Genomic DNA, 15330 nt, shown 5'->3' on the forward strand with positions numbered 1-15330 from the left:
AAATCATTTTAGGATGGTATGTGAGTTAGAAAAATAAAAAAAACTTGAAGACAACTGTTCTAAATTTGATCATACATCCTTTGCCCAGAATCTTCTTAATGGGCCCCCATTGCTCTCAGGATAAACTCCAAAACTTCTAACATTGCTTACTTGGTACTTGGAAATTTGATCAGCCCGTTTACCTTGTAGCCTGCTATTACCACTGCCCTCCTCACTCTAGCCATATTAAACTTCTTTCATTCCTTAAATATGATATGATCTCTCTTGACTTGGGCCTTTTGCACAGAAATGTCTTTTATCTAGAATATTTCTGTTCCCCTCCGCACAACCCCGAAGTCTTGGGTTAGATGTCTCTTTCTCTTTTGTGCCCCCATAATCCTTTCTCCTTCATCATTACTCACTACCCTCTACAGTGTTACCTGTTCACTCGTCTCTGTCCACAGAAAAGCCCTGGAAACAGTAACATCCAGTAGCAACAAGCAAACCTAGCACCCAGATACTGGTTTTTAAATACCAGTCTCCAACAAGAACAACTAGGACTTCTTGGAGAAATGGCTGATCTCAGGACTGAGGCAGGGACAAGGTGACCAGGAACATCTTTTTGTGCCAGGAAGTTAGGAAGTGCTCAGAGAGTGATGGGCACATTTCAGAGGGACACAGAGTCACTTTGAAAAGATTTTACTGGCCAAATCTGGAACAATATATCAAAATAGCGATGCTAAACAGATTGTACGCTCTGATTAAATTAGGAATCCATCAGTCTCTGATGATATAAATAAATGATTAAATGGGGAGAAAACCGTTCCATATAATAGTCAACTAATAAAGTTCAAAGGAATAATTGAGTTAGAAAATCATCATTTGTACACACTATGTAAAATAGATAATCAACAAGGACCTACTATAGCACAGGTAACTCTACTCAACGTTCTATAATAACCTATATGGGAAGAGAATCTGAGAAAGAATGGATATATGTATATGTACAACTGAATCACTTTGCTGTACACCTGAAACTAACACAACATTGTAAATCAACTATACCCCAATATAAAATAAAAATTAATTTAAAAAAAAGGAAAGTCATCATTTGGCAACCATCACACAAATAATAAATTCAGACAAGAAACATCAATGGATGGTAAAATTCGTGGATGAAAGTAGGATCAAGAACAGGTTTTATTTACATTGTCTTAAAGTATCTCCCAACAAAATAATAATTATACAAGGAAAATAGTAACTTTACAGTGGAAAAACTTGAGGATACCTCGTTACTCAAGTGGTCGAAGTTAGGAAAAAATCATTAACGTGTGTCACCTGATGAATGTAATGAGGCAACCATAGTATTTCTTCAGTAGTGCTTGCCTAAAATGTATAACCTAAGGGTGAGTAAACATCAAGCAAACCCAAATGGAGGCACGTTTAAAAAAATAACAGGTCTGTAATTTTTCCAGTTATCTCTTGCTTTGCAACAAACACCCTTGAATCTAGTGGTTTAAAACAACATTATTCATTTTACTACAATTTGGACAGGTTCAGCAGGAGCAGCTCTTCTTTGCCCTAATGTGTCAGCTAATACAGTGCCGAGCACAGCTCCACTAGACCTCAGCTAGAGTGGCTCAAAGGCTTGGAGCTAGAATCACGTGAAGGCTTTCCCACTCACATCTCTTAACACCCAAACAGGGAGACTCAAACAACTGAGAGCTGGAACAGCTGCAGCCCATCTGGCATCTCTGTCTCTATGTGGTCTCTCCATTACCACAGCTTCACAGTAACTGGATTTCCTATGGGTCAGCTCAGGACTCCCAGGGAGTGTGAGTGTGTGAGAGAGACACACACACAAGAGCAAGACAGAGAAAGAACTAGTGAGAACCAGGTAGAACCTGTCTGGCCTTTTCTATCTAGCCTTGAAGTCACCGTTTACTTCTCTGCATTCTATTCATGGAATAAGTCACAAGCCCTGTCCAGATTCAAGGAGAGGGTTCTGGAAGAGCATGTGGAACTGCAAATGTGGTGCAATGCTTGGAAAATACAATCAGCTACAGTAATCTTAAAAAAATGAAGGTCAGTATATGGAACTGTTTTAGATTGAAGCTGAGAGAAATACATGCACCTAGATTGAAACTTTTGCTATAAAGGGTACTATTGGGTCAGTTGGCAAACCTTGAATGCTCTAAGAGAGGGGTTTATGGGAGCTCTTTATTGCAACTTTGCTATAAGTTTGAAATAATAAATAAAAATAATAAGACACACCATAAAAGCTTGTTGTTTAAAAATCTTACGATTAATCCTTTCATAAAGCAACAGATGATTGTGTAATGAAATAACCACCCATATATGATACAATATTTTTGAATGTCACATTAAAGCAGATCATTGAATGTTATTATCATAATTATATTTTTATTGATTACCTCTGCTATGCCCTCTGTCTCAACTGTTCTCTCAAATTTTGGTCACCTTCTCTTAGAGGCAAACTGACATCCTCCTGGTGAGAACTGATTCAGCCAAATCCTGTCCCTTCATCATCTCTAGGAAAGGGAGGAATGCAATTTTTGGTGTCTTGCCTTTGACAAGTTTCTAAAACTGGTGATGAAGAAAACCCTTAACAGTAGTAGTAGTAGTAGTAGTAGTAGTAGTAGTAGTAGTAGTAGTAGTAGTAGTAGTAATCTTACATAGCACTTTATATGCCAAGGCCCTATTCTAAATTCCTTATATATGTCAACTCATTTAATCCTCATAACAGTCCTATGAGATGGGTACATTATCTTCTCATTGCCCTTTTATGATTGAGAAGACAGAGAGACAGACTAACTTAAGGTTATATAGACAGTAAACCACAAAACTGAGATTCAAACCAGGCCAACTGGCTCTAGCCTTTTATTGTTTATTAAATATTCAAAATATACATTGCCAAACAATCTTTAAAGCCACGCGTATTACTGGGCACATTTTAAAGCAGAGTAATGGCCCTGTTAACCACTGTTTCTTTCATCTGTTTGCAGTGCCATGATTTTGATAAATTTTTTTGAATTGGTTATCCTTAACAAAATTCATGGCACAAATTCACTGGGTGTTTATATATTTAATTGTGGTAAAAAAATACACAACATAAAATTTACCATCTTAACCATTTGTAAGTGTACAGTTCAATAGTGCTAAGTATATTAACATTGTTGTGCAACAAACCTCCGTAACTTTTTCATTCTGCAAAAAACACATCCCATTTCCTCCTCCTCTCAACCTCTGATAACCACCATTCCATTTTCTGTTTCTATGAATGTGACTACTTTAAATACCTCAAATCATACAGTATTTGTCTTTTTGTGACTGGTTTATTTCACTTAGCATAATGCCCTCAAGTTTCAACCAGGTTGTAGCATGTGAAAGGACTTCCTTCCTTTTTAAGACTGAATAAAATTCTATTTTATATGAAATATATATACATATGTTTATCCATTTAACTGTCTATGGGCATTTGGGTTCCTTCCACATCTTGGCTATTGTGCATAATGCTGCTATTGGCATGTTCATATATTAAAAACTGAAAATATAGGAATGAAACATGGTAACTCATAAAATAGCTCACAGTGAGGGTGAAGAAAATGAAGCTCTTCAGGTTTTGAAATGTAGTATGCTTTCTGTTCTTGTATAAGTAATGATAACACTTTACATGGAATTTTAAAAAAATTATTTATTTATTTTGGCTGTGCTGGGTCTTAGTTGCAGCACGCGGGATCTTTGTTGCAGCATGCAGACTCCTTAGTTGCGGCGTGCAGACTCCTTAGTTGTGGCATGAGGACTTTTAGTTGTGGCATGCATGCGGGATCTAGTTCCCTGACCAGGGATTGAATCTGGACCCCCTGCATTGGGAGCACAGAGTCCTACCCACTAGGCAACCAGGGAAGTCCCTACATGGAATTTTTAAATTTAGGACTTTAAGCTGTTTTCATATGTCAAAATCACTTTTTACATAATGTCCATGAATATAGTATTCTGGCAATAGGAATCATAATACTTATACAAGTACATATGTTACTGAAGTGAACTTGGGTCCACTCACCTGCCGCACAGTAAGGGCAATTTACTGACACCAGGTTGTGGTGAAGAAAAGTACAGTGTTTATTGCAGGTGCCATGTGAGGAAAACAGGCAACTCATGCTCAGAAACCCTGAACTTCCCTATGGCTTTCAGGGAAGGGTTATTAAAGGCAACATTTGGGATGAGGACTGCAGGGTACCTGCCTTTCCTATGATTGGTTGGTGGTGAAGTAACAGGGTGGTGTTTCAGGAATCTCAGTCACCAACCTTCTGGTTCCAACCAGTCTGGGGACTAGTGCTTGTGCTCAGAAGGTAACCACCATCCTTCGCCTGGGTGGTGGTCTTAGTTCCTGCAGAACAACTCAAAATATGTGTCAGATTGTTATGTATAGCCCTTGAGAAGGAACTGGGACTCTGTTTTATCGCTAAACTATTGTTTCTTAACTGCTTTCCTTTGTTTCTTTCACTTCCTTAATTAATTGCTTGAGTCTGCTCTTTGGAACTCAGGGAAGGCCTAGGAGGCCAAAGCCTTTTTCTTTTTTTCAACAAAAAAGAACTGGGGACAGGAGGGGCCTTCGTACTTGTGAGGGCCCTGCACGGTCCTGCTCAGTTTCAATCCCCCCTTTTCTTTGGTACTTCTCAATGCTGAGGGGGACAGGAGTGGGACAAGAAAGGGAATCAAGTTTTGGGTAGAGAGGTTAATCATAAATTTGGCAGGGGAGCTCAGTTTTAAGGGGACTCAGTTTCGCATATATTTTGAGCTCAATTTGTAACCAATAGCTTGATGCCTTTAAACTTCTGCATCTTTCTGGTAATAAGCTCTACATTCAGAGCCTCAATTCAACCAAGACACCACAAATCTGAGGCTAAAAAAAAGCGGCGTGGCCCAAATTTACTTAGGGACTGTTACAAGAGTAGATGCTTTTCCTGAAAGGAGAAACTTCACAAAGTCTGCCTTTTCAAACCTACTCCCATTTTACCTAAGATTTCTTTCCCTAGTGGCGGTGTTAGTTGCCCAAAGTAAAATTCCTTCTCTGGGAACAACTTATTGGAAAAGATAGGTAAGCAGCATTTCAAAAGACTATTTAAAAATGTGAAAGTAGGTCTTCCCTGGTGGCGCAGTGGTTGAGAATCTGCCTGCCAATACAGGAGACACGGGTTCGAGCCCTGGTCTAGGAAGACCCCACATGCCACAGAGCAACTAGGCCCATGAGCCACAACTACTGAGCCTGCGCGTCTGGAGCCTGTGCTCCGCAACAAGAGGGGCCGCAATAGTGAGAGGCCCGCGCACCATGATGAAGAGTGGCCCCCACTTGCCGCAACTAGAGAAAGCCCTCGCACAGAAATGAAGACCCAACACAGCCAAAAATAAATAAATAAATAAATAGATTTTTAAAAAAATGTGAAAGTATATTGTAAAGATACCCAAGGGAATGTTTACCCAAAACTCTTTGAATGGCCTTCCTTTCTCCACTTGCCAGCCTCCCACTCACACATTTGTTACCTCATTCTCCAACTTTCTTCACTCCTTAGCCAATTCAACACATCTTTTTTTTTTTTTTTTTTTTTTCGGTATGTGGGCCTCTCACTGTTGTGGCCTCTCCCGTTGCGGAGCACAGGCTCCGGACGCGCAGGCTCAGCGGCCATGGCTCACGGGCCCAGCCGCTCCGCGGCATGTGGGATCTTCCCAGACCGGGGCATGAACCCGTGTCCCCTGCATCGGCAGGCGGACTCTCAACCACTGCGCCACCAGGGAAGCCCCAACACATCTTTTGACTGTCCTTCTATTGTTCATTTTGACATTTCTCTGTGCCCTTTAATTGTCCACAATATATACATGAAAAGAATGTTTGGTTGTGGGTGATTGTGAAATCGTACAACTCAAACGGGACTTGAACCCAGCCAAAACCCAGATTGGGACTTGAACCCACTGTCTTTTAATTGAGATCGCACACCTGGTCTCTCAGGACTTATGAAGCTCAGGTTCTTTATGTCTCAGCACAGAAGGAATTCGGCGAGAGACAAAGTAATGAGTAAGAAGGGATTTATTTAGAGAGATACACATTCCATAGACAGAATGCTCTCATCTCAAAAGGCAAGAGCAGCCCTGGAAGTAAAACACTCCAGAGACAGAGTGTGGGCCACCTCAGAAGGTGAGAGGCCCCGAAATATGGGGTGGTTAGTTTTTATGGGCTGGGTAATTTCATAGGCTAATGAGTGGCAGGATTATTACAACTATTTTGGAGTAGGGGCAGGGGTTTCCCGGATTTGGGCCACCGCCTGCTTTTTAGCCTTTTATGGTCAGCCTCAGAACTGTCATGGCGCTGGTGGGTGTGTCATTTAGCATATGCTAATGAATTACAATGAGCATATGAGGCTCAAGGTCCACTGTAAGGCGAATCTTCTACCATCTTGGACCTAGTTGGTTCTAATCAATTTATGTTGTATCCTCAATGGCTATGTCATTCTTTTAAATGTTGTACCCTGCCCCCTTCCCTCCTGTTTCAATTGTGTTTCTTCTCTTTTAATTTTCTTATATAGCATTAGATAATATATATGAAAGCACTCTGTAAATGATAAAACACTGTACAAAATGTTATTTTCAGAATATATTCCACTGCCTAGCACATTGTGGGTACCCAATGATGTAGTAAGTATTATATATTCTGTCCTCATTTTTAAAACCATGTACATTGGAACATGACAAGAGATAGGGAAACTTTAACAGTAGAAGAACAGGTATGTTAATCTCTAAAGTATATGTAGCACATTATAATAAATAAAAACAAAAATTACCAAGACCCCAATTGAGAAAGGTAGAGACAAAATTCACAAATTAGGCAGTACAAATAGTTAATAAACATGATATGCTATTTTAAATATTTTGGCATCATTTTCCCAGCTTTCTGAAATTCCATAAAATGAGAGAAGAAAAAAATTTTAAGTAAAATGTGGCAATATTAGAAAAACAGGTAGAAGGTCATAAGCAGAGAAAAATGTTTCTGGCAGGAGTGCAAAATGGCACAACTACTTTAGAAAATACTTCGGCAGTTTCTCATAAAGTTAAATATACACATACCATACAACTCAGCAATCCTATCCTAAGTAAGTGCCCAAGAGAAATGAAACTTTTATTTACACAAAAACCTGTATGCAAGTGTTTATAGTGACTTTATTCATAATCTCCAAAAACTGAAAATAGTCCAAATGTTCTTGAACTGGTGAATGGATAAACACACGTTGGTACATCCATACAATGAAAGGCTACTCAGCCAAAAAAATGGGGGGTAGGGGAGTACTCAGGGAGGAACTATCAATACAGGCAGCAACATGGATGAATCCCAATGCATTATGTGGACTGAAGGAAGCCAGACTCAAAGGCTACATATTGTACGATTCCATTTATTTGACATTTTGGAAAAGACAAAACTATAGGGAGATAAAACGTATCAGGGGTTTCCAGGGGCTGTGGGCTGGGTGGAGAGGCTGGCTTCAAATGAGCACAGGAGAATTTTTTGGAGTGATGAAACTATTCCATATCTTGACTGTGGTGGTGGTTACACAACTATTTGTGAAAATGGTTTATATTTGTCCAAACTCATAGAACTGTACACTAAAGTTTTACTGTACATAAATTATACCTCAGTAAACCTGATCCCCCTTACCCCCCCAAGAAAAAAGCAATTAAAAAATTCTGAGGAATATATAGAAGATTCCAGTCCACTAGCATATGAATGGTAGTGAACTGGAAAAGCAGTCAAGAAATCTGCAACTACACACAGGTTTAGGAAGAGGCCACTAGATGGTGGTATTAATTTTTGTAATAGAGCCCAGGAAATGCTGGAAGCTCAGAGATCACAGGCCTGGAGCAGTTTTTTTCAAAATTTTCCTATAAATCCATAGCTATAACTCCTGCTGTCAAGCCTTAAGCTGCATTGGTTTCTGTGTTTTTGCTAAGCTAGGTCTCCCAGGCTTCCACTGATTCTGGGAAGCCATCAATATCCTTCCAGTTAAATTCTCTCTCTCTGCTTTTGTTTTTGTTTTCTGAAACAGACCAAATAGCAGAACTACTAAGGCTGTTAACCAACTTTTTGTTTGTTTGTTTTGTTTTTCTTCTTACTTTTCATTACACAGAATTTTGAACATGTATGAAATAAACAGAATGGTATAATGAACTCCAATATCACCAAACGTCAAGTTATTGATAATCTGCCATTCTTAATTCATCAAACCTTCATCACTTCCAACCCTCATGCAAATAGTTTTTTACAGTCATTTTTCTAATGAGATAAATTTACATTATTTTGAAATGCACAGGTTTTTAAAAAATAGGCTTATTCTATCTCAGCAAAATTGAGCAGAACGTACAGCGATTTCCCATATGCCTTGTCCCCACACATGCACAGCCTCCCCCATCATCAACATCACAGAGTGGTACATTTGTGATAGGTGATGAACTTACACTGACACATCATTATTACCCAAAGTTCATAGTTTACATTGGTGTCATACATTCTGTGGGTTTGGACAAATACATAATGACATATAACTATCACTACGGTGTCATACAGAGTATTTTCACTTTGCCAAACATTATCTGTGCTCCTCTTATTCATTCCTCCCTCTCCCTAACCCCTGGCAAAATGCACAAAGTTTAACTATACAATTCCAATTTGTTTTGGACAGACCTAGTTTGGAAGTTTATAATAACATAAAGCAAAACAGAAAAGGGAAAGTTGTAAGAGAAGACTAAAGAGATAAGTCCAGTAAACAAACTAAAAGTTTACTAGGATTTCCAGGAGGAGTTAATGAAGAGGAAAGAAAAAAAGGAAAAATCAAATATATTATAAAAGAAAATTTCCCTTAATTCATGAAAGATTTGGAACTTTCTTCAAAAAGGCCTAATAAATGTTGAATAAGATTAACAGAAAAACATACATGCACATACCTTCACACATTCTGGTGAAAATTCTGAACTCTGAAAAAAAAAAAGAAAACTCCACAAGCTTCCAAATGGAAAAACAGGATACCAGCAAAGGAACAAAAATGGATTGATGGTGTCAACTGAAAGGAAAAAAAAAAAAAGCACAATGTGAGAGCTCTGAGTTCAGTTGTATTTGGGGAGTTACTGAAGACTATAGACTATAGCCTGGGAGACAGCCCTTCAGAGAGTTCTGAGGAAGCACTCAGAAGAGGTAAGGTGGGGAGGTCAGTATATGTGTGATTTTGGCAAAGAGATATATGCAATCAAGCACACATCTCAGTAGAAGATTGCTGCTAGTCACGAGGAGCAGATGTCTCCGTTAATGATTTTAGTGCTTTTCTACGTAAGAGAAGATGCAAGAAATTTGGTTCATAAAATTTTCTCCTGAAAATATTTCACTATGAGAAGGCCTGTTCTGCCAGTTTTCCCAGAGCATAGAGTGCCTCATTTCTGATTTCCACCCTGAATTCCTTTCAGGGTGTGTTAAAGGTCAGTGACTACAGTGGCTAGTGACTTCATTCTTATAGAACCAGATGGTGAGTGACATTTTTTTTGTTGGCAATAGTGGAAAACAATCATATAATAATATGTTATAAGTAACTTTTTTTGGTGTAATTCGTATCTTGTTTTTGAGAGCTTCAGCCTCAAGTCACAGGAAAGAAGAAATAACATTTTTAAAAATTGATATCATAAACATGCACATATGCTTTTATCATTAATAGATTACAATGAAAATAACATCACATTTTTGTGCTTTCATACTGGTGTAGACTGACAAGTTTGAAATACGAAGGGTAGATGAGGGGCAAGCAAATCCAATTAATCACAGCTAAACAGTATACATTAGTACAAAAGGTATTTTTTGGAGGACTATTTGGCAATATATTACATTTTAAATATATATTTTGACCCAGAAATTTCACTTCTAAAATATATGTCTTATTTTTATACACATTTATAATATTGATATAAATCTTACATTTTATGTATGTATTTGGGAGAGTATTGGGAAAACAAACCATCAAACCAGAAAGAACCTAAATGGTCATCAGTATCATAAGTATGGGCATGGAACTCAGTTCTAAGAGTGATTATCTCAAGAGACAGGAAGTGAAAACTACCAGTTTCTTAAGACTTGAGCCTGGAAGTTATTCCAGCATCACCTAAGCTGTATTCTATTGGTCACAGAGCCTAGATTCAAGGAAAGGGACACAGACTCTACCTCTCAAAGGGAGAAGGGGTGAAGAATTTGGAAGCTATGTTTTTAAAACTGCCGTATCAAGTTCAGGGAAGATAATATGTTTTTAGGGTTAGGGTTGGATCCTCTAAAAAACCTCAACAGTTTAGATACTCAATGTGGAGTATACATTATGTATGACCAGCTGGCTTACTATATGTAATATCTGGCATTGTATTACATTGCTACCTACACCTTAATTACACCAAGACTGCACCATATCCTACATCAGAATTGCTTGACTATCCCTCACCCTCAAAGTGCTTTTGGTCAAAATTCTGCTCTTAAATGAGAGGAATTGACCGAGAGGGATTTGGCTCTTTTTGATGCAGCATTATTAGTTGAATGTCAGCTCTGGATAGCCATGTAGTAACATTTAAACCTCTGGCAGATTGTGGAGAATGGCATAATGAGGACAATTATAAATATCATGAGACGTTTGGAAACTATTTTGTATTTAATTTTTTAGGCAGCCTGTACCTAATCAGGAGACTAAATATCAAGGATCAGTTTGATCAACCTTAGTTAACCAAACAGCCTTTTAAAAAAATGACTAATCATTTCATCTTTTTTTTTTTGATGGGTACAAGATATATTAGCTATTGTATGGCTCTCTTGGCTGGCCTGAAAATAGTCAAGGGCAATTGTATTATTTTGGATGATTTTAGACATCAGATTTATATTAGTTGTTGAATTTCTTGTTTGGGGGGGTTTTTTTGGTATCATGGTCAGTATGATCACTTGTTTTAGATTAGAAACTTGTAGTCAGTGTAGACACCTATGTCCTGGACTCCTCCTGATAAGTTAACTGGGCTTTAAAAAACAATAAGTTCCTAAGAGGTTTGTTTCGAATACTTGGAAATGCAGGATTACCTGTCAAAACTACAGGTCACAGTTGATAGAGTAAGTACATGAAGACCATCTGAATACACAAGAATATTCCTGAGGGTTTACACTAAGGAGATACAATTTTTTTTATTTATAGTAATCCACAAGTACCAATTACTATATAAATTTACTTGGTCTGATGGACTTCAATATATTTTGTTGTAGCATCTGAATATCTAAGAAAATAATTGGACTATAGCATATTTCAGTAGTCTATGTTTTTTTTTTTTATCCTTGACATCCCTGGAGTTTCCTTGAGGCTCTAGGAAACATCAGTAACAGTAGTAATATCAGTATCAGAGATACAGAGTAGGTGTGTTGGGGTTAGTAATATTAACAATAATAACATAACTATAGTTATAAATTGATATATAACTATACTTATAACTATAGTTAGTATTAACTCTAATAGTAACCTATGGATTTAGGGGTTAGATGACAAATACAATAGCAGATTGTAATTCAAATGATTTATAATATAGCAAAGTCCTTCCATTGGCACCTACATCTGAGTTAAGCCAAAATTGCACCTTTCCTTCCTGAAAATGTCTCAATTTTAAAAACCCTTAAAAATCTACAAGTAAATTATTACATGTAATTTTTTTTAATAATAGAAGAAAACTTTGCTGAACTGGAAAAAGATTTTTATCTTCAGATTGAAATGATTCACTGATACCCAGTGTGATAGTATTAAACTATGTTTACAAATCCTTTGATACTCCTCCCTTCAAGAGGTGGAGTTTTATTCTCCTTCCCTTGAGTGTAGGCTGGACTTAGTGACTTGCTTCTGATGAAAGGAATATGGTGGAGATTTTTAAAAAATAAATAAATAAAGTGACAGTATGTGACTTTTGAGACTGTGTCATAAAAGCATTGTAACTTCTTCCTTGCTCTTTCTCTTAGATCACCTGCTCTGGAGGAAGCCAACTGCCATGTTGGAAAACTACCTAATCAGCTCTACAGGGAGACTCACATGGCAAGGAACTGAGGCCTCCTTCCAACAGCCATGTGAGTGTGCCATCTTGGAAGTGGATTCTCCGGCCCCAGTCAAGCGTTCAGATGACTGAAGCCCCAGCTAATATCTCACTGCAACCTCATGAGAGATACCAAGGCAGAACCACTCAGCTAAGCCATTTCTGAATTCTAACCAACAACTGTGAGATAAAATGTTTGCTCTTTTAAAGTGCTAAGTTTTGAAGTAATATGTTACTCAGCAATAGATAATGAATATAACCAGGAAGGATTACGATTTATTTTTTTAAAGGCACATCTAGAAATTAAGAAAAAAATCTTAAAGCATCAGACAGAAAGAACAAGCTATTTACAAAAGAAACAAAATAAGATGAATATTTCTTTCTTATCAGTAATAGTAGAAGTTGGAAGTCAACAACTACAATTTTTGGATAAGCAAATGTTCAATTTACCTATACATCCTCTCTTAAAAAATAATTGAAGAAATTCTCTAACCATATAAAAATTGAATAGAATTTAATCATGAATGTACCAAGATCTTACAGGCAAGATAAAAAAGCACACACACACAAAAGGCTATTTTGCAATATTTAAATCTAAATGGATGCTGACAGTATGAATGGGAATTTGTAATATGTTATAAAATTAGTCTTGAAATACAAATAATTTTCACTTACATAGCTTAGTATTAAACTTTCTATTACATAATTCATCATTCAGCAAGTATTTACTTGTCACTTACTATGCATATGTATTTAAAAAAATTCTCAGCAAGTGAATAGACCTTTGATGCCCACAAATGGAACTTAAGAACTACCATCCCTGCAAAAACTTTCCTGAAACATTGCATAATGTTAGTTTTCAGAAATGTGCTATTTGTATAGTTTGGTTTCCTGTGTAAGCTCTAGGTTACATTTAATAAGTGTGTAATTTTTTGTATTCCAATTTTTTTCCAAGTTCCATAATCTAATATAATTCATTATCATTTCTCCAGCACTTCATTTTTGTTTTAAATGACTCTTTGTTTATCATTCAACATCTCTTTGCTGAAGATAAATAATACAGCACATTCCCAATTGATAGATGTGGAAACTGAAAATAAACATGAAGAAATTTATCCTTGGTCATACTGCCAATTTCTGAAAAGGCCATATTATTAATTCAGCCTCTGATACCTTATGACACAATTCACTTGACAAATATTTACTGGATACCTACCATGTGTCAGCACTGTATTGGCCACTGTAAAATCAAACATGAAGACAACATAGGCCCTGACATGAGTTTAGAGAAGGAAGTCAGGAAAAAACATTATCAATGCAAGCTTTAAAGCAAAGTGATAACAAAGAGTTCAGAATAACCACATTTTCCTAGAGATTAGGAATAGCCAGGAAACACTTCATAAAATGGGTCATGAGGATATATTCCAAGAAGTTTGACAGGTGACCAATTAATTGGCTATGGGAGTTCAAGAAAATAGAAGCCTAAAATGATCTTGCTTTCCCTTCCTACTTCTTTTCTTTCTTTCTCATCGAACTAACAATGTAGGTGGTATCCTTAACCAGTATGGGTAATTCATTACTGAATGTGAGGCTTGATGGCACTTTCATGTATAAAATACAAGAACTCTCTATTCAAGTTCTGGAGTTATTGATCAAGATACAATATTGTATTCAAATTTTAAGGTCCATCTTCAGGAAGCTAATCTTTTTTTCCGAATAATTTTGAGATGAACAGTTACTTCAAATTTGCATTTATATTTGTAAGAGGCCAGCTATAACATGTTTTACCTTTTAAATGGTGTGAGGTTTAACTTTAATTACAGTTTTTTGTTTTGGGTTTTTTTTTTTTTTTTTTTTTTGGCCGCATTGCGCGGGCTTCCGGGATCTTAGCTCCCCAACCAGGGGTTGAACCTGGGCCACCGCAGTGAAAGGGCCCTACCCTAACCACTGGACCGCCAGGGAACGCCCTAACTTTAATTATAGGTTTTAAGTTTTTGTTTTTAGTATTTAATTACCCAATAGAAACCAACATATATACAGATATACGTATATATGTAACTTGTATAGGTAACGTATTTTCTATACATTACAAATTACGATACTGGTTACTCAAGGTTAAGTTCTCTGTAGGATCATTTCAGTAACTCACACCTGTTAACATGAAGCAAAAGTTTAATACTTGGCTCTTACAAGATCTTTTACAATAGCTCAAAAATAGAGGGATGTAACGAGTCTTATCATTCCAATCTACCCAATGTAACTAGTTTGTTACCCAGACACCAGTTCCCCTACGCTTCTTCCACCACTTTGGAAAAACGGACTACAACGAAACCTAGAGCCACTTGAGCAGTTTCATTCATTCCATGAGTAAGTAGGCACTGTAAGGGACGCGCTTCACGTTTTAGCCAGGCCTTTTTTACCCTTTTGGGGACACAAGGCGCCCCTGCCGGCTGATAAGGAAATTCCGTAAACTTCAATCCCCCTCCTCTCTGTTTCTGCCCGGCCTACGAAAGCAGGAGCATCACAAAATTCCCAGCCTGGAGCTTGGGTATTACCCACCCAAGCCTAGTGACGAGCCCTCACAGCATCGCCCGGGCTTCAAAGATTGAACCGTATTAACCTTCGGCGGTGAGGTGCGACCTAGCGGAATCCGCCATCACGTGGCCGCAGGGGCCCAATGACCGACGCCCACGCTTTCCAGGCCGCTGCAAGTGCTCACAGAGCCGGAGCTCGCGCGACGCCCCGCCCCGGCCGCACGGTGCGCCCGCGTTAATCCTCCCATGAGGTCCCAGCCGTTGGGGCTGCGGGTTCCTACCGAGCATTGTTTCCGAACTTGGCCGGGAGAGCGTTTCCAAATTGGCTTGCTCTGGAGGCGGGCTGAGGACTCATTTGAGACTAGGACCACTTCCTGAAGCGCGAGACAGGAAGTTATCTGGTATCTCTGGAGTCCCGTGGGGAAAGTACCGGCTTCCGCATTGGTGACGGCTAGAGCAGGCGGTGGGTCGGCGGACTGGCTGTTTGGTTTCGCCGCAGCTAGGGGCCCGTTTCCATCGCAGCACCACGGCCCCCTCCTCCAGTCCAGACCCCGGCGAGGCTTCCCGGGGGGCTCCTTCAGGCTCTTTGACGCCGCTCCAAGGGGCATCTACCTGGGCATCGCCTGGGCCTCCCGCCGGGAGACTGACTCCCGGCTTCAGCACTCAGGGCCAC

The sequence above is a fragment of the Hyperoodon ampullatus genome (genome assembly GCF_949752795.1).
Source record: "Hyperoodon ampullatus genome assembly, chromosome: 5".
Lineage (NCBI taxonomy): Eukaryota > Metazoa > Chordata > Mammalia > Artiodactyla > Ziphiidae > Hyperoodon > Hyperoodon ampullatus.